Source organism: Schistocerca serialis, chromosome 1 (genome assembly GCF_023864345.2).
Source record: "Schistocerca serialis cubense isolate TAMUIC-IGC-003099 chromosome 1, iqSchSeri2.2, whole genome shotgun sequence".
Taxonomy (NCBI): Eukaryota; Metazoa; Arthropoda; class Insecta; order Orthoptera; family Acrididae; genus Schistocerca; species Schistocerca serialis.
In genome coordinates this window covers 1,202,698,637-1,202,723,585 of record NC_064638.1, presented here as the reverse complement: position 1 = coordinate 1,202,723,585, position 24,949 = coordinate 1,202,698,637, and the positions used below count along the sequence as shown (strand labels likewise).

The 24,949-nt window shown below is 44.0% G+C and overlaps 1 protein-coding gene across 2 annotated transcripts in view; it reads right to left on the bottom strand.

Annotated features, from left to right (window-relative positions):
- LOC126419007 (scoloptoxin SSD14-like) overlaps positions 1 to 24,949 on the bottom strand; it is a 489,031-nt gene that overhangs the window by 319,442 nt on the left and 144,640 nt on the right. For both annotated transcript variants that reach the window (XM_050086079.1, XM_050086072.1), the window contains exon 2: positions 1,117 to 1,196. The gene's annotated coding sequence lies outside the window, so the exon portion shown is untranslated. The remainder of the gene's footprint in view (positions 1 to 1,116; positions 1,197 to 24,949) is intronic.

Genomic DNA, 24,949 nt, shown 5'->3' with positions numbered 1-24,949 from the left:
CCGTAATATATGAAATTTGTTGATATTTACTATTTTGTGTAAAGTCATAAAGAGTGAACAAAACCCCGAAAATCGAACTCAAAGTTCGAGTTAGCAACATATAGACAAATTTAAGCTTATTTCATTGTGGTTAGGTATACGCTCTCATCAATTTAATGTAGTATCGACTGATGTTATCCATATTTCATTTCAGATAAATCATGACGGTCTACACTGCACTCAGTCTGGGAACTTCAAACTTGCAGGCCCTTAATCAAGCCATAATTATGGGCGTCATTTTATTCTATTGAAAATCTAAAATAAAGTCAAAGTGTGATCAATCATAATCCCGAAACGGATCCTTTGTATGTCTTTTCACTCTCTCAAAAAATTTCATAGCTTTTCCTATTTGTTGGTCATTTGAATGAATATTCGGCCTTGAGGCTACGAAGGGAAATTCAGGAAAAGGTCACGCACAAAATATACCTCGCGCCGTACTGGCGCTGGATTCAGGCAGTGGCAATTGGCCTGTAGACTATGCCGTAGCTGCCGCCGAACTCCACTGCAGTCGGTCGGACTGTGATCTACTGGCATTATAGCCGGGCAGCCAGCAACTTACCTGGCATGAGCTGCTTAAATCGTTTAAGCTACATGAAATTGGATATACACATTTACCTAATATTGTCCTCTGCATTTTATCATAACTCTACGCAGCGAGTTGTGAACAAAATAACCCCTACACCAGCCAATTCTTCGAGTCGTAGATATTTAGCGCTACCCGTGCAAAACCGGGACAGAGCGCTGGCGATAAATAAAGCTACATGAAATTGGATATACACATTTACCTAATATTGTCCTCTGCGTTTTATCATAACTCTACGCAGTGAGTTGTGAACAAAATAACCCCTACATCAGCCAATTCTTCGAGTCGTAGATATTTACCGCTACCCGCGCAAAACCGGGACAGATCGCTGGCGATAAATAAAGAAATAACTAAGAGTCGATATAGCTCGGATTACCAGCTTTCTACTTTTTAACCAACTGGACTTGGACAAGTCAGTTCACATTCCAAGTTAAGGAGGTCCTAAATTATTAAGATCCGAAAAAATGTTATATAGTAGTTAATCGTGTACTTACTCACAGTGGTTGCTTTGCACCTTCACCTTCGAATGTATCGCACCCGACGACGTATCAGCCTCTGTGCAGTAGGTTCGTATCTGAAAATAATGAACACTCAGTGAGAAACGGAAGTGGATACTGACACAGCACACTGTATTTAATCTACATTTACACTCGGCAAACTACTGCAACATGTTTAGCAGAGGGTACTTTTTAACGGTCATATATTAAAGCCAAGGGAAGTGCAATGGTGTCAAATAGTTCAAATGGCTCTGAGCACTATGGGACTTAACTTCTGAGGTCATCAGTCCCCTAGAACTTAGAACTACTTAAACCTAACTAACCTAAGGACATCACAAACATCCATGCCCGAGGCAGGATTCGAACCTGCAACCGTAGCGGTCGCGCGGTACCAGACTGTAGCGCCTAGAACCGCTCGGCCACACCGGCCGCCCAATGGTGTCAAGTAGAAGCATTAATTTGAGGAAGAAATTCCTTAGAATGTTCGTTTGGAGGGCAACATTGTATGGTAGTGACTCATGGACGGTGAAACATGAACTGTGGTATAACCGGAACAGAAGTGAATCGAAGCATTTGAGATGTGATGCTACAGAAGAATGTTGAAAATTAGGTGGACTGATAAGGTAAGGAATGTGAAGGTTCTCCGCAGAAACGGCGAGGGAAGGCTTATATGAAAGACACTGACAAGGAGGAGGAACAGGATGGTAGGGCATCTGCTCAGACGCCAGGGAATAACTCCCATCGTACTAGAGGGAGCTGTAGACGGTGAAATCTGTAAGGGAAAACAGAGATTGTAGTACATGCAGCAAATATTTGACGACGTAGGATGCAAGTGCTACTCTGAGGGGGAGAGGTTGGCACAGGAGGAGAATTCGTTTCGGGCAGCATCAATAGCGCTCATTCTTCCTGGAGAACTGCTCGCAAGTCTTGGAGAGTGGTTGGTGGTTGCTGATGTGATGCAACCTCTCTCCCTAGTGCATCCCAGATATGCTCTGTAGGATTCATATCGGGAGGGCGAGCAGGCCTCGCCATGCGTGAAATATTTACCAAGACAACATCGCCACCTGCTCTCTATGAGGTCGAGCATTATCGTCCATTAGTATGAAGAATGGATCCACATCACTTCGTAACACCGGCGTATGCGATCCCAAGTTGTAGCGATACCTGACAGCAGTTAAACCCTGATGATTCACCCATACAATCTCATGAAGAGGTGCACATAATCCCTGTCAACACCATTATGGGTCCTCCTCGATATCGGTCTGTTTCCACAATGCTTGGGTCCCGAAATCGTGTTCCACGTTCCTTGCAGATGCGAATGTTTGGGAAATCTCTCTCCAGACCAAATCGGAACTCATCTGTGAAAGGAACATTGGCCCACTCTTCGACGCCCAGGGGGTGTGTTGGCGATTCCACTCTATACGTTCCCTTCTGTGAAGACCTTTCAGAGGTACACATACAAAAGGTTTCCGACAGCATAGGCCACTTCGCCGAAGGCTTCAGTCACCGTGTGTCTCGATACAACACGTGGATTCTGCGAGGTCAAATGCCAGTTGCCGTGCGGTACTAAGGCGATACCGTCGTACCCTTACAGCCAAGAAAAGGGTCCTCTCTCTCTGATGTTACACATGGTCGGTCCTGCCCTGATCTTCGGGATACAGTTTCGGCCTCTATACACTGTAGCCACATCCGAGAAACAGCAGAACGATTCCCATTAAGCCATCGGGTCACATCAGTTTGTGACTGTCCTGCTTCCATTCTTCGTATGGCTCTCCATCGCAAAGTGTCTGGTAGGCGTCTTCTTTGTGCCATACCGCCCCGCCTGTGATTGTATCCACAGACATTGTGGCTGTGGGATTACCCGACACGCACTAGCCCGTTTGATAGGTGTCCTGACGTCATCGTAGTTGTGGTTGTCCGTCGACCGGAATGCCACCTTCCGTGCAGAACGTAATTGTACGGACATCTGTTGACAGTTTGTGTGATTATACCGTGAATTAGACACAAGACAGGGAAACAGAGGTTTGTTGCTTTAATTTTGGACACTAGTGTAGATGTAGACGTAGATGTAAATGTTGGTTGAACGGGATATGAAATGAAGGACAACCCAGGACATGTTGGAGACAACTGTGAAGCCGCAACGTGAAGTAATACCTAGACCATGAAGTGCAGAAGAAGAAGTAGAAACAGAACAACAACAAATCACGCTGTACCTCATGGAAATCTGAGGGAAGGGTTCGGGTGTGATGAATGCCTGCAGAACGTTACCTGCTGTCATGTGTAATGCCAAAAAGAACCCACTAGGCGCATTAACGCCCCCCTTTCGCGACTCGGGGAGGCGAACCAGTCCCGGATCGAATTCGTCTCGGGGATTAGCTATGAGGGCTGGTGATGTGTTGCAGCTTGGGTCTACATCTACATCTACGTACTTACTCTGCTATTCACAATGAAGTGCCTGGCAGAGAGTTCAATGAACCATCTTCAAGCTGTCTCTCTACCGTTCCACTCTCGAACGGCGCGCGGGAAGGACGAGCACTTAAATTTTTCTGTGCGAGCCCTGACTTCTCTTATTTACCGTGATGATCATTTCTCCCTATGTAGGTGCGTGCCAACAGAGTGTTTTCGCAATCGGAGGAGAAAACTGTTGATTGAAATTTCATAGGATTCCGTCGCAACGGCCTTTGTTTTAATGATTGCCACTCCAATTCACACATCATGTCTGTGGTACTGTCTCACCTATTTCGCGATAATACAAAACGAGCTGCCATTCTTTGTAGTTTCTCGATGTCATCCGCCAGTCCCACCTGATGCGGATCCCACACCGTACAGCAATACTCCAAAATAGGGCGGACAAGCGTAGTATAAGCAGTCTCTTTAGTAGACCTGTTGCACCTTCTAAGTGTTCTGCCAATGAATCGCAGTCTTTGGTTTCCTCTACCCACAACGTTATCTATGCGATCTTTCCAATTTAGGTTATTTGTAATTGCAAGCCCTAAGTACTCGCATTTAGTTGAACTTACAGCCTTCAGATTTGTGTGACTAATCGTGTAATCGACATTTAGCTGATTTCTTTTAGTACTCATGTGAATAACTTCACACTTTTCTTTATTCAGTGTCAATTGCCACTTTTCGCACCCTAAAGATATCTTATCTAAATCGTTTTGCAAGTCGTTTTGATCATGTGATGACTTTACAAGATGGTAAGTGACAGCGTCATCTGCAAACAATCTAAGACGGCTACTCAGATTGTCTCCTATGTCGCTAATATAGATCAGGAACAATAGAGGTGCTATAACACTTCCTTGGGGAACGCCGGACATTACTTCTGTTTTACCCGATGACTTTCCGTCCATTACAACGAACTGTGACCTTTCTGACAGGAAATCACGAATCCAGTCGCACAACTGAGTCGATACTCCGTAGGCACGCAGTTTGGTTAGAAGACGCATGTGAGGAACGGTGTCGAAAGCCTTCTGGAAATCTAAAAATGTCTCATCAGTTTGACATCTCCGGTCGATAGCACTCATTACTTCATGAGTATAAAGAGCTAGTTGTGTTTCACAAGAACGATATTTTCTGAATCCGAGCTATGTATCAATAACTCGTTTTCTTCGAGGTACTTCATACTGTTCGAAACCAGTGTATGTTCCAAAAGCCTATTGCAAATCGACATTATTGATATGGGCCTGTAATTCAGCGGATTACTCCTATTTTCCTTTTTGGGTATTGGTGTGGCTTGAGCAATTTTCCAGTCTTTAAGTACGAATCTTTCTGTGAGCGAGTGGTTGTATACAATTGCTAAATATGGAGCTATTGTATCAACATAATCTGGACCGGAGGCCTTCCCTTATTTAGTGATTTAAGCAGCTTTGCTTCACCGAGGATGTCTATTTCTATGTTTCCCATCTTGGCAGTTGTTCTTGACTGGAATTCAGGAATATTTACTTCGTTTTCTTTGGTGAAGGAGTTTCGGAAAACCGTGTTTAAGGGGACCTGGATGTGAAAATGACTGAAAAATAGAAAAAAAATTATCTCCATCTGAAAGACAATTTTTTTCCATTCCCAGAAATGTGTGCATTATGAACTTTATAATTGTTTATTTGTTCTTAAACGCTCTTTGAACAAAAGTCTGTACACCAGCCACGTTTCCTTTCAGTTCACTGTCGCAGTGCCACTGTCATGCAAACAATAAAGTCAATGTACAGGAACTTTGCAGATACGAAATTATTTAGCAGATGTTTACATAGCCACGCGCAGATCCACAATAAGAGTTTCAACAGTTGTGTGTGGCAACAAGTACCAAAACAGTGTTTGTTGGAAGGACGGCACTCACAATAGGTGTGATGGATGCTGTCATCTGTTTCAATGATGGTGCAATTAGCAGGACAAAGATAACGGACAAATTGGTCATCTAACCAGGAAATAATGTGATAGTTACTCCGACTGCCATAGATCGTCAGCGAGTAGTTGAAGCTGAAAGGCTGCGGAGACCACCACTGAAGAGTTCAGAGTAAGGAAATGACTCCTGAAAAAGTGTACAGGATAAAAAAAAAAACAGCTGGCCAGGAAGAATATGCTGCTGGAATGTTCTGAAAGAGGCATACGGCGAGTCAAAAGCACTGTGAGCAGTCTTTCTTCATTTTCTCGAAACTACATTTCCCGAACTTTAGGTACATATATCTTCACTATGGTTTGAGCTATGTTCACCAAATTTCTCCCAAGTGAATAATGGTATAGTCTCTGTGTATTATGCCTAATACATTGCAGAAAATTTCTATGTTTGTCATTCTGGATATACTTTTAGCGGTAATTTCAGAACAAAGTAATGATGTGGTATAATAAAGATTTTTCTGTTTCCTCAGGTGCACTACAGACTACAAAACGAGAGGCATAATGTGTTCCTATGAATGTTGACAGCAGCCTGCCACAGTACGAATGCTGTCAGACTGATGATGCACCAGAAAATAGTACTAGAAATGAAACGAGTGTTATAAAACCATCTATTAGACAAAATGTTGTAATTCTTAAACTATAACTGACAGTTTAATAAATTTCCTTGTACAGCTTCAGTTAATGTCGTTCAGTGTTGATACAAAACCGCAACTTCCTCCGCATTGCAGGTCACTGATAACGCGCACCGAAAACGAAGCATAAAAACACAGGCCGTTCACGTCCATGTCCCCTTAATAATTCTGCTTTAATGGCACTGATGTCAGTGACTGCGCCGTTGTTATCGCGCAGTGAAGGTATTGTTTGCGTCTTGCCACTGGTGTACTTTATGTATGACCAGAATCTCTTTCGGTATTCTGCCAGATTCCGAGTCAGGGTTTCGTTGTGGAAATGATTGAAAGCATCTCGCATTGAAGTCGCGCTATATTTCGAAAGTCTGGTTTCCCACAGGTAAGTACCTGGCCGGTAACGAAGTCTCGTCTCAGATGCAAACTATGCAAACATTTAGAAAAACATTGTCTAACTTGAACATTAGATTTAGTCTACAGGTAGAGATATAGGGTGGACTGGAGGCCTCAAGAAAGGATTTGACACGCGCCTAACATTGCCAACACCCATGTAAACAGTTCTAATGCCGTTGACAAACGGGAAAAGGCAAAGAACAAGGTGCGTAGGGCAAACAATGAAGTACGGAGGACGTGGTGTTACGGTATGGGAGTATTATTCGTGGCTCGATTGGCTGGTTGATTGGGGGAGGGGACCAAACAGCGAGGTCATCGCTCCCATCGGATTAGGGAGGGATGGGGAAGGAAGTCGACCGTGCCCAACGGCCCAACGATGCCGGCCTTTGCCTGAAGCGATTTAGGGGAATCACAGAAAACGTAAATTAGGATGGCTGGACGCGGGTTTGAACCGTCGTCCTCCCGAATAAAGAGTCCAGTGTGCTAACTACTGCGCCATCTCGCTCGATCTCGTCGTTGGGATGTGGTCCCCTATAGTGCTTAAGAAAACACTAAATGCGGAAGGATATGAACACATTTTACTATACTCAGTACTGCGTGCAATAGAAGGCCAATTAGGAGGCAATAACTGATTACATGAACATGAAAACGCACATTCTCGTAAAGCAGTATCAGTGAGTTAATTATTTGTCGAAAATAACATCCGTGATATGCATTGCCGCGTCCGAGTTTGTGACACTTGACTGATGATGATGATGATGATGATGATGATGTTTGGTTTGTGGGGCGCTCAACTGCGCTGTCATCAGCTCCCGGCCAATGTCCCAATTTTTACACAGTACAGTCTTTTTACATAGTCCAATCGAGCCACTGTCACGAATGATGATGATGATGACGAAATGATGAAAACACACACTCAGTCCCCGCGCAGAGAAAAGCCCCAACACGGGGATTCCCGAATCGAAGCCGGGATCCCGTGATCCCACTTGTACTGAGAGACAATTGTGGGGAGATGGAATGTGTTGACATTTCGACAGAGGCCAGGACACTACAGCTAGGAGACTTCGGAACAGGGTATTCCAGAAGTGCAATCACCAGCTTGTCCGTCGTTACCAGCGACGTACTACTGGCAAAGGTCACTTCCTACACTAACAGCCCTGTACGCTCACCATTTCATTGACAGACGGATGTGGTGCATGGCTTTTTCTCAGAGTTCAGTACTGCAGGTGACCTCTGATTCGCAAGTATTGTTCCGTATTCTAAATGCTGTGAAAATGGAGTTCACAGAGACCACCAAAAGTAAACCTTCATTGATTTACAACTGGCATCAGTATATGGTGAACTACAACAAGAAAGAAGGTGTAACTTTCTGAGGTTGTGTAAAAGTGAGAAAGAATAAATACAAGGAGAGACTATCCATTAAAAAATAACACATTATTAGGCAAAGGTAGTCATGCTTCTGTTCGAAATGACACAGCAATTGAAGTGCGAAAACGTATTGTAAATGCAAAAAAAGCGTGCAAAAAGAAAAATACTACATTTTCATCCATTTTCGTTGACGGAGTAGCACTTTAATCGAGGCTATGGCTTGGTAACATCGATACCATCACATGGAGGTGCGAGACAGTAACTGCATCACATTAGCAGAAAATACATGGGACCCACACAAGATCCTACCGATTCTGGAGATACATTCTTTCAAAAAGTAATTTACTGATGAATGCTGCATGTTTTTGTTTGCAGTTAACAACAGAGGACGGAATGAGGGCATATTGGTGTCCGTCACCAAAAAGAGAACAAAAAATCATGTTTCTCAAACTGTGAATCATTCTTTGTGGGTAGAGCGTTCAAGAGTTCGAACAGTTGTTTATACTTCACATCGGTCTTACACTCCCCGGTCGGAGGTTCGAGTCCTCCTTCGGGCATGGGTGTATGTGTTATCCTTAGCGTAAGTTGGTTTAAGTTAGGTTAAGTAGTATGTAGGCTTAGGGACCGATGACCTCAGCACTTTGGTCCCATAAGACCTTACCACAAATTTCCATTTCCAGTTGCCTGCGTTTCGCTACCGATCGAAAAGCGAGAAACATGTAGTCTTTTTATTTAATTACTAAAATCAAAGTACTTAGATGGAATCTTGCTTCTCTTATGATCACATCTAAAACTATCGTCCAATCAACAAGAACTTTCTGTTCCTAAAACACCGATTATGGGTTGCAGCTTTCATTATAATCAAGGCTAGTAGAAAAAAGGTCAGTGTTGCGGCTGTATTGCTTTTGTTATGACTTCCTTGCACGTTGTCTGGTTCTTTAGTGGATACAGAAGAGAGGAACAGATGCTGTTCTGGAACAGGGAGTTCAGATAATAATCTGTTCTCCGTGTAATATCAAATAGTAAATATAATACATAATTTTGTTGCTGTAGTTGCAGCGTCAGGTGCTGACAGTAGATCTGAATCTAGAAATATATACAAATACAGAAAATTTATAAATCTGTCAGTCTTCAATACAATGTCTAGTCAAAAGATGTCGAGCCCTGGCCACTAGGAAAGTCTCTAAATGTTATTCAAATGCCAAATACATAAAGAGGGGTCAATGCCAGAATGTTCTAACTTAAGTACATCTGCCGCTGGAGCTCCTGAGAGGGGATGTTTGCACTCATTGGCAGCGGCATAATCGTTCATAGTAGCCCCCTCGTGCCGCCGTTGCGGCTGTAGGAAACGCGGCGGCGTAACTGGCTGCTCGCGTATCTGAAAGCGGGGCCGACACCACAACTTCCCATGAGGAAAACGAGTAAATACACTTTTACATACGAATGCGTTCAGGTGTATCATATCTCTAAGGCTGCTTAGCTGGGTGTTAACGTGCTTCCCTGCCATGCAGCGGGCCTAGGTTCGATTCCGGGCCGGGTTGTAGACTTTCTCCGACTGGGTGTTGTGTTGTCCTCATCATCCTGTCGTCACCATCATCACTTTCGCAGGCGGGGCCTCCCGGCCCCTAATATTTCATTTTTTGTAGCATACCTTCCCTTGGAAATGTTGCATGATGGCTGGCTGTCGATAGAGGGGAGCACATCTGCAAACCAAAAGCTTCAGAACTTTATGACTATTTCTGGACGAGAGGCTCAAAGCGGAACTGCAGTGGAAGGCGCCATTGCTCTGCATCATTTTATTTCGAGCCATTTTAAAAGTTCCCATATCTTTGACTCTTCGTCGAGTTACATTCCTGAGACGTTTCTTTGCGCAATCCAAACTTCTCTGTAGTAATTTTCGTTCTTCTCGCTATCAGAAAACACAGAAGACGTGGTCACCATTTTATGAGCCCCTACTTCTGCGACAGATTTTACCTAGACCGTACGTGAATATCAGAGCTTATTGAGTTGATTAGATAATGCGTATCTTGAGAATTAATTCAAGACAATGCATTATTTATGTTTGCGAAGAAGCACTGCGGAACGCATTGGCTGATGCAAGTTTTACTGTCAATAAAATCATATGTAATTGTGATTGAATACCCGTGTGAATTATTTACTTGTCCTCATCACTGAAATATTTAAAACAGGAAAGAGATTATCTAGAAAAAGTTGAATAAACGTAAATCTCATATACAGCTTCGTCATCTTATTTGGAAGGCAGAACATCATAGTCAGTGCTCAAACAACATTTTATTTTGATGATATAGGGACCTGCTACAAGTGTCGAATATTAAGGCCTACAATAATTAGACTTTTCCAATGCCATTTACGGCCGGACAAGACGAATGTTATTCACGTACTGAATACTAAGAGCCGCAAATAAAGCACTTGTGGAAACAAGTTGTGTTACATCCTTGTTCTTTCCTACAAGGAAAACGCGTAAAAATACGGTTACATAAAAAACATTATAATAGTACCTGGCAAGCGCTGTTATACGAGGGCTGTTCGGGAAGTAAAGAATGATAGGTCGCGGAATGGAAACCACAGTGAAAATCAAAACTGTTTTATTTGCAACAGTTAGCTACAACTTCCAGCTACACTACTGGCCATTAAAATTGCTACACCACGGAGATGTCGTGCTACAGACGCGTAATTTAATCGATAGGAAGAAGATGCTGTGATATGCAAATGATAAGCTTTTCAGAGCATTCACACAAGGTTGGCGCCGGTGGCGACACCTACAACGTGTTGACATGAGGAAAGTTCCCAACCGATTTCTCATACACGAACAGCAGTTGAACGGCGTTGCCTGGTGTAACTTTGTTGTGATGCCTCGTGTAAGGAGGAGAAATGCGTACCATCACGTTTCCGACTTTGATAAAGGTCGGATTGTAGCCTATCGCGATTGCGGTTTATCGTATGGCGACATTGCTCCTCGCGATGGTCGAGATCCAATGACTGTTAGCAGAATATGGAATCGGTCGGTTCAGGAGGGTAATACGGAACGCCGTGCTGGATCCCAACGGCCTCGTATCACTAGCAGTCGAGATGACAGGCATCGTATCCGCATGGCTGTAACGGATCGAGCAGCCACGTCTCGATCCCTGAGTCAACAGATGGGGACGTTTGTAAGACAACAACCACCTGCACGAACAGTTCGACGACGTTTGTAGCAGCATGGACTATCAGCTCGGAGACCGTGGCAGCGGTTACCCTTGACGCTGCATCACAGACAGGAGCGCCTGCGATGGCGTAATCAACGACGAACCTGAGTGCACGTATGGCAAAAAAGTCATTTTTTCGGATGAATCCAGGTTCTGTTTACAGCATCATGATGATCGCATCCGTGTTTGGCGACATCGCGGTGAACTCACGTTGGAAGCGTGTATTCGTCATCGCCATAGTGGCGTATCACCCGGCGTGATGGTATGGGGTGCCATTGGTTACACGTCTCGGTCACCTCTTGTTCGCAATGACGGCACTTTGAACAGTGAACGCTACATTTCAGATGTGTTACGACCCGTGGCTCTACCCTTCATTCGATCCCTGCGAAACCCTACATTTCAGCAGGATAATGCAAGACCGCATGTTGCAGGTCCTATACAGGCCTTTCTGGATACAGAAAATGTTGGACTACTGCCCTGGCCAGCACATTCTCCAGATTTCTCACCAACTGAAAACGCCTGGTCAATGGTGGCCGAGCAACTGGCTCGTCACAATACGCCAGTCACTACTCTTGATGAACTGTGGTATCGTGTTGAAGCAGCATGGGCAGCTGTACCTGTACACGCCATCCAAGCTCTGTTTGACTCAATGCCCAGGCGTATCAAGGCCGTTATTACGGCCAGAGGTGGTTGTTCTGGGTGCTGATTTCTCGTGATCTATGCACCCAAAGTGCGTGAAGTAATCACATGTCAGTTCTAGCATAATATATTTGTCCAGTGAATACCCGTTTATCATGTGCATTTATTCTTGGTGTATCAATTTTAATGGCTAGTAGTGTATTTCGAGCCATTTTAAAAGTTTCCATGTCTTTGACTCTTCGTCGTGTTAGATTCCAGAGACGTTTCTGCGCTGAATCCAAACTTCTCAGTAGTAATTTTCGTTCTTTTCGCTGACTATCAGAAAACACAAAAGACGTGTTCACCATTTTATGAGCCCCTACTCCTGCGATATATTTTGCCTAGACCGTACGTGAATATCAGAGCTGATTCAATTGATTAGATAATGCGTATCTTGAGAATTGATTGAAGACCAATGCTTTATTTATCTTTGCGATGTAGCACTGCGGAACGCATTGGCTGATGCAAGTTTCATTGTCAATAAAATCATATGTAATTGTTACTGAATATTCGTGTGAATTATTTACTTGTCCTCATCACTGAAATATTTAAAACAGGAAAGAGATTATCTAGAAAAAGTTGAATAAACGTAAATTTCGTATACAGCTTCGTCATCTTATTTGGAAGGTAGAATTTCATAGTCAGTACTCAAACAAAATTTTATTTTGATGATATAGGGACCTGCTACAAGTGTCGAATATTAAGGCCTACAATAATTAGTCTTTTCCAATGCCATTTACCGCCAGACAAGACGAATGTTATTCACGTACTGAATACTAAGAGCCGCAAGCAAAAGCACTTGTGGAAACAAGTTGTGTTACATTCTTGTTCTTTCCTACAAGGAAAACGCGTAAATACACGGTTACATTAAAAACATTATAATAGTACCTGGCAAGTGCTGTTATACGAGGGCTGTTCGGGAAGTAAAAAATGATAGGTCGCGGAATGGAAACCACACTGAAAATCAAAACTGTTTTATTCGCAACAGTTAGCTACAACTTCCAGCTACATAGTCGCCGATCCGACTTAGACGTTAGTCGTAGCGTTGTACCAACTTTACAATACCCTCATTATAGAAGGCAGCCGCCAGTGCTTTCCACCAATTCTCTACGCTGACCTACAGCTCGTTGTCTGTGCCAAAATGCTGTTTTCGTAGCCATCGGTTCATGTGAGCAGAGATGAAACTCAGAGGGAGACAATTACGGGCTGTATTGTGGATAATCAAACATTTCCAACTGAAAACGATGCGTGAGCGTCTTCACTGCCCCTTCAGAAAGCGGCTGAGAATTGTCTTGAACAAGGAAACGCACGACAGTTATGTAATGTTGGCTGCATAGCTTCAGGCGAAATTTCTCTCCAGGCCCTCGTACTTGGTGGGAGACACTATTGTTCTAGGAATCTTTATGTGCGCCCTGTGTACTCAGAACTAAAAAGAACCACGTAACGCGATCGACGGGCATACTAGAGTTACTGCCCAAACCATCTACATCTACATCTACATTTATACTCCGCAAGCCACCCAAGGGTGTGTGGCGGAGGGCACTTTATGTGCCACTGTCATTACCTCCCTTTCCTGTTCCAGTCGCATATGGTTCGCGGGAAGAACGACTGTCTGAAAGCCTCCGTGCGTGCTCTAATCTCTCTAATTTTACATTCGTGATCTGCTCGGGAGGAATAAGTAGGGGGAAGCAATATATTCGATACCTCATCCAGAAACGCACCCTCTCGAAACCTGGCGAGCAAGCTACACCGCGATGCAGAGCGCCTCTCTTGCAGAGTCTGCCACTTGAGTTTGTTAAACATCTCCGTAACGCTATCACGGTTACCAAATAACCCTGTGACGAAACGCGCCGCTCTTCTTTGGATCTTCTCTATCTCCTCCGTGAACCCGATCTGGTACGGATCCCACACTGATGAGCAATACTCAAGCATAGGTCGAAGGAGTGTTTTGTAAGCCACCTCCTTCGTTGATGGACTACATTTTCTAAGGACTCTCCCAATGAATCTCAACCTGGTACCAGCCTTACCAACAATTAATTTTATATGATCATTCCACTTCAAATCATTCCGCACGCATACTCCCAGATATTTTACAGAAGTAACTGTTACCAGTTTTTGTTCCGCTATCATATAATCATAGAATAAAGGATCCTTCTTTCTATGTATTCGCAATACATTACATTTGTCTATGTTAAGGGTCAGTTTCCACTCCCTGCACCAAGTGCCTATCCGCTGCAGATCTTCCTGCATTTCGCTACAATTTTCTAATGCTGCAACTTCTCTGTATACTACAGCATCATCCGCGAAAAGCCGCATGGAACTTCCGACACTATCTACTAGGTCATTTATATATATTGTGAAAAGCAATGGTCCCATAACACTCCCCTGTGGCACGCCAGAGGTTACTTTAACGTCTTTAGACGTCTCTCCATTGATAACAACATGCTGTGTTCTGTTTGCTAAAAACTCTTCAATCCAGCCACACAACTGGTCTGATATTCCGTAGGCTCTTACTTTGTTTATCAGGCGACAGTGCGGAACTGTATCGAACGCCTTCCGGAAGTCAAGAAAAATAGCATCTTCCTGGGAGCCTGTATCTAATATTTTCTGGGTCTCATGAACAAATAAAGCGAGTTGGGACTCACACGATCGCTGTTTCCGGAATCCATGTTGATTCCTACATAGTAGATTCTGGGTTTCCAAAAACGACGTGATACTCGAGCAAAAAACATGTTCTAAAATTCTGCAACAGATCGACGTCAGAGATATACGTCTGGCCAGGCATAGTTCACCGTCTTTCGGGTCCCAGTTTTCTGTGGTTTCTATTTCGCGACAGATCGTTCCTTACGTTCCGAATAACCCTCGTCATATCTGAAAACCTAAATTTTCTGGATTTACACGAATATTTCCGAAACAGTGGCTCGATAATGAGCACATGCCAAAAGACATTTTACAGTGGAAGGCGCCATTGCTCTGACAACGTTTCCGAAGGATGGAACGGAAGGATAAATACCTTAGTATCAAAAGTTCACCCAAACGTTTACTCATTAGAAAAAACGTCACCATTTTTAACGATTAATTTTAAATTTCGATGGGAAAAGAAGAAAGAAATCAGCAATGAAGACTGAAGAAACTTCTGCGAAGGTTTTAAAAAGACTCCAAGTATACGCCAACATAAAATCAGTTATGACTTGCGTAACCCAGTGCGTAGTGAAGAGAACGTCACAACCACTGTAGATGACGTAAATATAGAAAAGTAATTTACGTCATACTTACTGGCAATTTTGTAAATGTGTTTAATGGAGGACAAAATAAGACTGCCCTCTCGTGGTTTTCCTGGGAAACGAACGAAGTCAGCTGAATGTCTCTTGCAATTTGAAAAATATCCGCTAATGAAGACCAACAAGACTACCTCAAAGGCCATTCTTCTCCTAAGGAGCCATCGTAGCATTCCCCTTGAGAGACTCTATGGATAAAAATCGGTATGGTTGGACACCGAGCACTAAATCGTTGCCGTGATAGTGCAGGCATATGTAATGCAAACTTAGGTTGGCGCTTAAGTTCATAGCGTTTTTCCATAAGTTTAATAAACACAATAATACACAACAGGGAGTTTAGTCACCAGTAATATATCCTCCTTCAATATTTTCAACAGTCTGCCAACGGTGGGGTAACTTCTAGATTCCGCCACTGCAGAAATCTCGTGGTTTTGAGGCGAAGAACTCGTCGAACTATGCTCGGAGCCAATTTTCATTCAGAAATGAAGTTAATTGAAGGTTTTTCGATAAAAAGTGGAAAAAGTGAAAATCCGACGGCGCCAAATTAGGTGAATAGGATATGAGGAATGATTTCCAACGCAACTCCTGTGTAGTGCTTTGCGTCCATCTAACGCAAGCGGGCGTTATCATGGAGCAGCGTCACTTCGCGCACTCTTCCTGGTCGTTGCTCCTGCACTGCATCTTCGAGACGTCTCAGTTGTTGATAATAAGTGTCAGCAATGATGGTTATTCCTCGAAGAAGGAATCAGTACATCACACTGTCACTGTTCCACCAGAGTCATGACGTCAACTTTTGTGGATGCTAGTAGATCTGCGTACGTGCAGTCACTGTTTTGTTTGGGCTCAACATTTCCCTTATTTTCATTATTTTAGCGTGTAGACACCATTTCTCGTCACCACTAACGATGCACGATGTTCTTCACGGGCCAGTTGACGTGACCAAGCAGAGATGCAAGTGTGACCACCCGCTGGTTTCTGTGATTTTGGCTTAGAGCATACAGTACCCACACACCCGCTATTTGAACCTTCCCCAATGGACACAAATGTGCCACGTTGGTGGGATGATCACATTTTACAGTTTCGAGTACAGTGACAGATCATTTTAGAGTAAAGCGTTTAAACGATCTCCATCACACCCCGAAAGTTTTCTGAACGTGGAAGGTCACTAATGTCGAAACAATCCTTCTTAAAATGACAATACCTTTTTCAGCCGTACTCTGTCCAACGGCATCACCCTCATAAACGTCGCAAATGTTGCTGTCCTTCTGAAGACATGTCACATTAATCAACCACAATATACATTGCACCTGCGAGTGAGGACGTTTCGGTTAGTTTGTGTTGCGTGATATTTCTCGAGGACATGCAGAAACATTTTATATTATATGCGCAGCTGTCTTGAAAGATTTCACAGTGCGATGCATTTTCCTTTGTCACCACTTACTTTTTTATTGTAACCTCACCATGTGTTTCCGACAAAAGCCACCCGAGGCCAGGTGCAATTACATCTGTAGTAGACTACAGTACGCTGTGCTACACTGTTATACTTTTTAGGGTGCCTGTACCTGTGAAAAGCAGTTCACACCGGCAACAACCCCAGGCTCTGGAGAAGTGTCACCCCGTGCAAGTGTCACTCCGTAGAAGTGTTCCAACCCCGTCCCACCAAGAGTCCCGATATTTGAGTATATCCAGAATTTGGGGCAGGTGCTACTATTAAATGAAGAGCCTGACACAGAAGAGGAAGTTTGGCGGGCGGCATCCAACCTGTCAGAACGTACGCCCTCGAAGTTTTACCAGTAACGCCCTTCGTAATGCACTTCTCCAGCAGCTTCAACATCTTCAATTTTGTCTTACAACAGCGGATAACGCAAGGACTTTGAGACAAGAAAGAGGAGATAGTCATAAAAAGAACTATTTTCCTTATGAGTATTACTTACCACCACAGTGCTAGAAATGTTCACTTTTACTTTCACGTTAAAACTCGTTTACTCTGATCCTGCACCCTCTTTGTTGTGCACTACGAGGAAATAGGTATACTGTCTTTATACCCACCACGAAGTAACGCAACCAACATATCGTTAGTGGAATGAAGAAACTGTTCTTTCTCGGTGCTATCAACGTGACCTATTATGGGCTACAATGACATAACCGATACCAACAATAATTTCAATGTCTCTTCCGTCATTGTGGCGACACTTCATTAAATAAGTAAACAAAGGTGCATTAAGGATCTATAGAAATCGTGGCGGTATGTTTTGAAACAGTACGGAAGAACAAGCAAATTTATAATTACTTAAAAGGAAAGAAAAAAAATACTGTTCCAATGTTCTTTACACTTTTGTTTACGAAGATCTTGACCCGAAACCTGCTAAGCTACAAAATAACAATCAGTCACAAAGTTCAGTTATCTGCTCAGAAATTGTCACCAGGATAGTCTCAAGCGCTCTGATAAAGTTTATGGCCTGTCGTATTCACATTTAATCTAATCTTTATCGAGACGATATATTGCCACGAAGCACAGATATTATCGCCGTTCTATCTTAGATACGATAGCTGATTCAGTAAGACGGCTTTTGAAGCAGATTTGTATTAAGATATAATTTGCGCACTGAAAGACCTGAGAAAAGATTAATTAATTTCATTCGATAGAGCCGAGGGAGACAGCATATCGACTTCTGTCGATCTGAATCGTATCTACATCTACATCTATACTCCGCAAGCCAATTAAGGAGTACCGCTGAGGGTATTTCTGATTACACTACCTGACCCTGCCTTCCCTGTTTTATTCCCGAATGGGTCATCAAAAGATCGGTTGTCGGTGAAACTCCGCTTGAGCTCCAGTCCAATTTCTTGGACTTTCTCGTTGTGGTCATTTCGTGAGACGTATATGAGACGCGTGTAGCGTCGTCAGAGCCCCTGTAAGTTTTGCAATGTAACCAAGTAATTTCTTTCTCAAATCTATGTTTATTTTCAGCATTTAATTGTTTCTTGATTTAATCAGTAATTCAGTTCTTTTAGTTTTTCACTCAAAAGCCATAGCATTTGAAAGAGATAGTGTCTAAATTCCCTCCTGTAGAAGTTTCTGTGGTGTCACCGCCAGACACCACACTTGCTAGGTGGTAGCTTAAATCGGCCGCGGTCCATTAGTACATGTCGGACCGGCGTGTCGCCACTGTGTGATCGCAGACCGAGCGCCACCACAAGGCAGGTCTCGCGATACGGGATAGCACTCGCCCCAGTTGTACGACGACATTGCTAGGGACTATACGGACAAAGCCTTTGCTCTCATTTGCCGAGAGACAGTTAGAATAGCCTTCCGCTACGACCTAGCAAGGCGCCATTAGCCTTACATAGTTTGAGAGTTATCGTATAAATGTCTCAAGAAGAACATTGTAAACCAACAAAGAATAAAGTTAAGTATTCGAGGAGCTGCATAGTTAACTTTATTCTTTGTTGGTTTACAACGTTCTTCTTGAGACATTTATACGATAACTCTCAAACTATGTAAGGCTAATGGCGCCTTGCTAGGTCGTAGCCATGGACTTAGCGGAAGGCTATTCTATCTGTCTCTCGGCAAATGAGAGCAAAGGCTTCGTCCGTATAGTCGCTAGCAATGTCGTCGTACAACTGGGGCGAGTGCTATCCCGTATTTCGAGACCTGCCTTGTGGTGGCGCTCGGTCTGCGATCACACAGTGGCGACACGCCGGTCCGACATGTACTAATGGACCGCGGCCGATTTAAGCTACCACCTAGCAAGTGTGGTGTCTGGCGGTGACACCACAGTTTCATCTACATCTGCTTGGATACTCTGCAAACCACGCTTAAGAGCCCGAGAGAGGTGTCGTCGAACCACCTTCACAGTAATTCTTTATCATTCCAAACTCGAACAGCGCTCGGAAAAAAAGAACACCTATATCTTCCAGCGTGAGCTCTGATTTCCCTCATTTTATTATGATGGTCGTTCCTCCCTATGTAGATCGGCATCAACAAAATATTTTTCGCATGCGGAGGAGAAAGATGGCGATTGAAATTTCGTGAGAAGATTCTGCGGCAATGAAAAACGCCTTTGTTTTAACGATGTCCACCCCAAATCTTGTATCGTGTCAGTGACATACTCTCTCCCCTATTTCGCGATAATACCGAAACGTGGGGCATCAAAGGGGACCAGTGGTTGGGAAGGGAGTGAGACAGGGTTGTAGCCTATCCCAGATGTTATTCAATCTGTATATTGAGCAAGCAGTAAAGGAAACAAAAGGAAAATTCGGAGCAGGAATTAAAATCCATGGAGAAGAAATAAAAACTTTGAGGTTCGCCGATGACATTGTAATTATGTCAGAGACAGCAAAGGACCTGGAAGAGCAGTTGAACGGAATGGACAGTGTCTTGTAAGAAGGATATAAGATGAACATCAACAAAAGCAAAACGAGGATAATGGAATGTAGTCGAATTATATCGGGTGATGCTGAGGAAATTAGATTAGGTAATGAGACACGTAAAGTAGTAAATGAGTTTTACTATTTGGTGAGCAAAATAACTGATGATGGTCGAAGCAGAGAGGATATAAAATGTAGACTGGCAACGGCAAGGAAAGCGCTTCTGAAGAAGCGAAATTTGTTAACATCGAGTATAGATTTAAGTGTCAGGAAGTCGTTTCTGAAAGTATTTGTATGGAGTGCAGCCGTTTATGGAAGAGCAACATGGACGATAAATAGTTTGGACATGAAGAGAATAGAAGCTTTCGATATGTGGTGCTACAGAAGAATGCTGAAGATTAGATGGGTAGATCACATAAGTAATGAGGAGGTATTGAATAGAATTGGGGAGAAGAGAAATTTGTGGCACAACTTGACTAGAAGAAGGGATCGCTTGGTAGGACATTTTTTGAGGCATCAAAGGATCACAAGTTTAGGATTGGAGGGCAGCGTGGAGGGTAAAAATTGTAGAGGGAGACCAAGAGATGAATACACAAAGCAAATTCAGAAGGATGTAGGTTGCAGTAGATACTGGGAGATGAAGTAGCTTGCACAGGATAGAGTAGGATGGAGAGCTGCATCAAACCAGTCTCTGGACTGAAGACCATAACAACAACAACCCAAACGTGCTGCTCTTCTTTGAACTTTCTAGATGTACTTCGTTAATCCTATCTGTAAGGATCCCATACCGCACAGCAGTGCTCCAAAGAGGAGGGGTAAGCGTAGTGTAGGCAGTGTCTTTAGCAGACCTGTTAGCATTTGCTAAGTGTCCTGCCAATAAACCGCAGTCTTTGGTTTGCTTTCCCCACAACATTTTCTGTGGTTTTCTTCCAATTTAAGTTGTTCGCAATGACAATTCCTAGGTATTTAGTTGAATTTATGACCTTTAGATTTGACCGATTTATCTCTTAACCAAGGTTTAAGAGGTTCCTTTTGGCACTCATTTGGATGACCTCACACTTTTCATTATTTAGGGTCAACTGCCAATTTTTGCACTATACAGATATCTTATATAGTTTGCAATTCGTTAAGATCTTCTAGCGAATTTACTAGAAGATAAAAGACAGCATCATCTGCAAAACACCTAAGACTGCTGTTCAGATTGTCCCCTAAAACGTATATATAGACAAGGAACAGCAGAGGGGCTATAACAATACCTTGGGAATGGCAGTAATCACTTCTGTATTATTCGATGACTTTCCGTCAATTACTACGAATTCTGACTTCTCTGACAGGAAATTACAAATCCAGTCACATAACTGAGACGATATTCTACAAGCATGCCGTTTCAGTACAAGCCGCTTATGTGGTCCTCATATTAAGAGTGGCTTTTATACCCCACATTTAAAATACGAGTCTGTTCGGAAAGTAATGTCCGATCAGTCGCGAAATGGAAATCACTGTCAAAATCAAAAGTATTTTATTTCCAAAGTTAGCTACAGCTTCCAGCTATTTTTCTACAGAGTCACATCTCCGACTTACATACTTGCTATACAGTCACATCTCCGGCTTACATACTTGTCCTAACGTTGTAACTAACTTTGCAATACCCTCGCCATAGGAGGTATCCACCTGTGCTTTCCGCCAATTCTCTACGCTGGCCTACAGCTCGTTGTCTGTGCCAAAATGTTGTCTTCATAGCCAGTGGTTCACGTGAGCATACATGAAATTCAGAGGGAGCCAACTACGGGCTGTATTGTAGGTAAACACTCCCCATCAAAAACGCTGCGTGAGTATCTCAGAACGCGGCCGAGAATTGTCATGAAGAAAGAAACGCATGACGGTTACGTTATGTGGGCTGCATTAAATAGGCGAAATCTCTCAACAGGACCTCATATTTGGTGGGAGATATTATTTTCTAGGCAATTTCACGCGCTCATTGTCCGCTCAGATCTGAACAGAGTGACGTGAGGCGATCGACGGGCGTACTTCAGACACTACTCAACAAATGTGTGCAAAGCTTCGTCGAATTTTCATTATGGTTGCCATTTCGCACCCGATAGGACCTTACTTTCCGAATAGCACTCGTAGTTTCACTCTGATCCTGCAAAATGTGTTCTTCAAATTGTTCACTTAACGCTAAAACTGTATGTTCAACAACTGCTATTTACGAGTATCTAAACAACCGGTTTCGGCTTTCAAGTCTGTCAGAGTGTAGCATTGTACAGACGTGAAACGCAAATAATTTCCAGTTCAGATAGGAAAAGAACAAAAGCTTTTGAAATATGGGGCTGTAGAGGAATGCTGAAGATTTCCTGTCAGAGAGGTCACAGTTCGTAGTAATTGACGGAAAGTCATCGAGTAAAACAGAAGTGATTTCAGGCGGTCCCCCAAGGTAGTGTTATAGGCCCTTTGCTGTTCCTTATGTATATAAACGATTTGGGAGACAATCTGAGCAGCCGTTTTCGGTTGTTTGCAGATGATGCTGTCGTTTATCGACTAATAAAGTCGTCAGAAGATCAAAACAAACTACAAAACGATTTAGAAAAAGTATCTGAATGGTGCGAAAAGTGGCAGTTGACCCTAATTAACGAAAAGTGTGAGGTCATCCAAATGAGTACTAAAAGGAACTCGTTAAACTTCGGTTACACAATAAATCAGTCTAGTCTAAAAGCCATAAATTCAAGAAAATACCTAGCTATTACAATTACGAACATCTTAAATCGGAAAGAGCACATAGAAAATGTTGTGGGGAAGGCTAACCAAAGGCTGCGTTTTTTTGGCAGGACACTTAGAAAATTATTAAGGAGACTGCCAACACTACGCTTGTCCGTTCCCTTTTAGAATACTGCTGCACGGTGTGGGATCCTTACCAAGTAGGACTGATAGAGTACATCGAAAAAGTTCAAAGAAGGGCAGCAAGTTCTGTATTATCGCGAAATATTGGAGAGTGTGTCACAGAAATGATCGGGATTTGGGCTGGAAATCATTAAAAGAAAGGCGTTTTTCGTTGCGACGGAATCTTCTCACGAAATTCCAATCACCAATTTTCTCCTCCGAATGCTAAAATATTTTGTTGACACCGACCTACATAGGGAGGAACAATCAACAAGATAAAATAAGGGAAATCGGAGCTCGTGCGGAAAGATATAGGCGTTCATTCTTTCCGCGTGCTATACGAGAATGGAATAATAGAGAATTGTGAAGGTGATTCGATGAACTCTCTGCCAGGCATTTAAATGTGATTTGCAGAGTGTCCATGTAGATGTAGACGTAGATGTAAATGGGTAGGACGAATAATAAATAAGGAGTTGCTGTATCCAGTAGAGGAAAAAAGAAATTTATATGGGGCATCACGAAATTCTCAGTTTGGTAAAATGGAGGGGGGGGGGGGGGGGAGTGCTTGGGGTCACAACTGTAGAGTAAGACCAAGGCTTGAATACAGTAAGCAGACTCGGATGGATATGGGTTTTGGAGATGCTTTCACAGAACAGACCAGCAGAGAGCTGCTGCAAACGGCTTCGAACTGAAGACCACAAAGACAACAACAAAATCAGACAAAAGGTATAGTGAAAACATAGATGGATAGTACTGATCGTTCTACAATAATACAGTATTGGAAAGTCTGAAATTATTACACCTGGAAAGTCGACGTCGATTTTGATGCGATGACGGCATATGCCACCTGGGGGATTGTACACTCCTGGAAATTGAAATAAGAACACCGTGAATTCATTGTCCCAGGAAGGGGAAACTTTATTGACACATTCCTGGAGTCAGATACATCACATGATCACACTGACAGAACCACAGGCACATAGACACAGGCAACAGAGCATGCACAATGTCGGCACTGGTACAGTGTATATCCACCTTTCGCAGCAATGCAGGCTGCTGTTCTCCCATGGAGACGATCGTAGAGATGCTGGATGTAGTCCTGTGGAACGGCTTGCCATGCCATATCCACCTGGCGCCTCAGTTGGACCAGCGTTCGTGCTGGACGTGCAGACCGCGTGAGACGACGCTTCATCCAGTCCCAAACATGCTCAATGGGGGACAGATCCGGAGATCTTGCTGGCCAGGGTAGTTGACTTACACCTTCTAGAGCACCTTGGGTGGCACGGGATACATGCGGACGTGCATTGTCCTGTTGGAACAGCAAGTTCCCTTGCCGGTCTAGGAATGGTAGAACGATGGGTTCGATGACGGTTTGGATGTACCGTGCACTATTCAGTGTCCCCTCAACGATCACCAGTGGTGTACGGCCAGTGTAGGAGATCGCTCCCCACACCATGATGCCGGGTGTTGGCCCTGTGTGCCTCGGTCGTATGCAGTCCTGATTGTGGCGCTCACCTGCACGGCGCCAAACACGCATACGACCATCATTGGCACCAAGGCAGAAGCGACTCTCATCGCTGAAGACGACACGTCTCCATTCGTCCCTCCATTCACGCCTGTCGCGACACCACTGGAGGCGGGCTGCACGATGTTGGGGCGTGAGCGGAAGACGGCCTAACGGTGTGCGGGACCGTAGCCCAGCTTCATGGAGACGGTTGCGAATGGTCCTCGCCGATACCCCAGGAGCAACAGTGTCCCTAATTTGCTGGGAACTGGCGGTGCGGTCCCCTACGGCACTGCGTAGGATCCTACGGTCTTGGCGTGCATCCGTGCGTCGCTGCGGTCCGGTCCCAGGTCGACGGGCACGTGCACCTTCCGCCGACCACTGGCGACAACATCGATGTACTGTGGAGACCTCACGCCCCACGTGTTGAGCAATTCGGCGGTACGTCCACCCGGCCTCCCGCATGCCCACTATATGCCCTCGCTCAAAGTCCGTCAACTGCACATACGGTTCACGTCCACGCTGTCGCGGCATGCTACCAGTGTTAAAGACTGCGACGGAGCTCCGTATGCCACGGCAAACTGGCTGACACTGACGGCGGCGGTGCACAAATGCTGCGCAGCTAGCGCCATTCGACGGCCAACACCGCGGTTCCTGGTGTGTCCGCTGTGCCGTGCGTGTGATCATTGCTTGTACAGCCCTCTCGCAGTGTCCGGAGCAAGTATGGTGGGTCTGACACACCGGTGTCAATGTGTTCTTTTTTCCATTTCCAGGAGTGTAGATACACTCACAATGGTCGTCCGCCAACAGATAGCACAGTGGCATAGTTACCTGAGCGCCATCTGTGTTTGTACTTTAGTAGGGAATGCTGACAGCCAGGAGGTTCAGTGTGGTGCAAACGTGTGAACAAGCAGACAACCATGCCACAGAGGCGCACTCTTGCTTCCTACGGACAACTGAGGAAGTTTTAAAGGTGTCAAATTGTGGCCTTCAGAGTGGCCTTTCGGAGAATTGCCACACAATCTGGACGTACTGCGTTAGTTGAGCAATGATGCTAGTGTCAGCGCTCACGTGGACATTCACACACACGAGGTTCTGGGTGTCCACGTACACTACTGGCCATTAAAATTGCTGCAC